The sequence below is a fragment of the Humulus lupulus genome, chromosome 9 (assembly GCF_963169125.1).
Source record: "Humulus lupulus chromosome 9, drHumLupu1.1, whole genome shotgun sequence".
NCBI lineage: Eukaryota > Viridiplantae > Streptophyta > Magnoliopsida > Rosales > Cannabaceae > Humulus > Humulus lupulus.
In genome coordinates, this window is record NC_084801.1 from 151,253,111 (window position 1) to 151,255,370 (window position 2,260).

At 28.8% G+C, this 2,260-nt stretch overlaps 1 long non-coding RNA gene across 1 annotated transcript; it reads right to left on the reverse strand.

The window, feature by feature from the left end:
• Positions 1–612: 612 nt before the first annotated feature.
• LOC133802179 (uncharacterized) lies at positions 613–1,485 on the reverse strand. The gene is made up of 2 exons (XR_009877179.1): positions 1,020–1,485; positions 613–747 (listed from the first exon to the last, which is right to left on the reverse strand). It is a non-coding gene; the product is annotated as an uncharacterized LOC133802179 (long non-coding RNA).
• Between the last annotated feature and the right edge of the window lie 775 nt (positions 1,486–2,260).

Below are 2,260 nucleotides of genomic sequence, written 5' to 3' on the forward strand. Positions count from 1 at the left end.
AAATATAAATTAGTAAAATATAACCATGGCATGGTCCAATATATTCCTATATTAATTATTTATAATTACACTTATTAATTTAGAGATGAGTAGTCTGTAGACCACACCAATAATTAAGGTAAATCAAATCATAAAGATTAATTAAATATTAATTGAGTTTTGAGTATACCTAAGCTAAGGAGGACTGAGTCCACTTAAGAAGCTATATGTGATTGTTTTACAGTAGTACTACTAGTTGTACATTTCAAGAAAAATTACATAATCCTCAGCTATACAAATTCATGTTATACAGTTACAAAGGAAGCCAAGATATGAATAACAACTAACATTTTGTGCACACAAGTTTCAAATTGACTAATATACAGTTTAAAGAGATTACTAATATGGCATGAAAAAGATCACCCATAAAGCCTCCATAGGACATTCCTATCCTTGCCGACATAACTCACTTAAGAATAATAAAATTGTTAATAGAGATTGAGTGTACCAAAATTCAATGGCGTGAAGTTTGTATTATTAGGCTTCACTTTATTTTACCAATCCTTATTTATATTCTACATTTAGAATTGACTAATTTCTAAAATTACATTCACATGAAGACAGATATTTCAGTACCAGATGTGTAGTTGAGTTGTGCTTAATTATACCTGTTCCATTTCCATACGAAAGATCTAATACTTTGAGCTTTGCTCTCAGAATTTGCATGATCACCGCGAGTAATCCAAAATGCCCTTTCAGGTCTCCAATCTGAAAGTTTGCATTAAAATCAAATGAAGTTTGAAACTAATAAACATTAATTTGAAATCTAAGCTCAATTAATTAAACCAGATTTTGTAATCTTACAACTCAGAATTACTTTGGACACTTTAATTAATCTTTCATAAGCATTATTATTACAAGGGAGAGCCAATAATTTTGAAGAAAACTTTGATTTCATGAATATTCAATCACCTGACAACTTGAGCCTAAATGATGATTGAAAATTAATCAAATTCTTAAGTAATTCTTGTTATTATTACCTTCATGAATTTGGGAGCTCCAACGTATTCTTCTTGTTGAAGACGTCAGTATATATACTCATTAAATAAGTTTTTAGAATAATGAAGTCAATATATATACCCATCTCCATCAAACCTGTACACAGAGCAAAGGAAACAAAATCAGTGTCCAAATCTGACACCTAATATACAAGTTAGTTTCAAATGATCAAGATGACAACACTCAATTCAAGAAGACTTTATTTTTATATAAAATACAAGGTTGTTTATTCAGTTATTAGTCCTAGGTTTACTAATTTTAGTAAGTTTGGTTAAGTCCTATGTATAATAACTAGATCAGTTTCTTATCTGTAGACTAGCATTTTACATTATTCAAAGTAAGAAAATCATTGAGAGAGTTTTGAAAGCTCAAGACTTGTTGTTACTCTTTTCTCTTTTTTATTGCTTTCAGTTAAGTTAAATCTTTTGTTTCCAACTATCAGATAACCACCTAATAATAACCACCTAATAATAGTTTTACATCTGAACTAGTTAATTTATTTATTTATTCTGAAAAATTATTACGCTATGATTTTTCCAATAAGGAGGTTAAATGACAAAAAGAGAAATGTGAACCTTCGAAACAAAATAAACTAAGCTCAAAATCTATAAAAAAAAATGGTTTTCACTACCTATAATTTGATTAATACAACTTATAAAATGATCAAAAGAAAAGATGTGTAGATACCAGTGATATCCAGCTAGTGGAACAAACTTAAGACCAACTTGAAGAAACTCTCCATTTAAGCACTCCTGCATATGTATAGTATAGCATATATATACAGTATATACACACAAGTAGCTACCATGTTATATACTAAGAAAAAGCTCAATATAATAAAGAGAGGCCACAAAAGAGTTATATAATTATAAATATATATTATATTTAATCATCTAACAATAATAATAACAAAAGGCAGTAGTAATTTGAGCACACAAAAACTAGAATCACTCATAGTTTCATTAAATCATATTATGTAGTTTCTTTGCATCAATTTCTCAAACACTTGAAGAGCATCAACCATTAGTTTAAGAGATCCATATGCCCTGGTTTCCTTACACTACTTTCCAGCTCAAGACAAAAAACATCCAAAAGATAAAATCAGAAACTAACCAGAAAATATCCTAGAGTAACAAGAAAATTTTAAGATAAACAAGCAAAAATTTAAATCCCAAATCACACAGCCACCAAGCCAACGAATCCCAAATCTCAAAATACACCA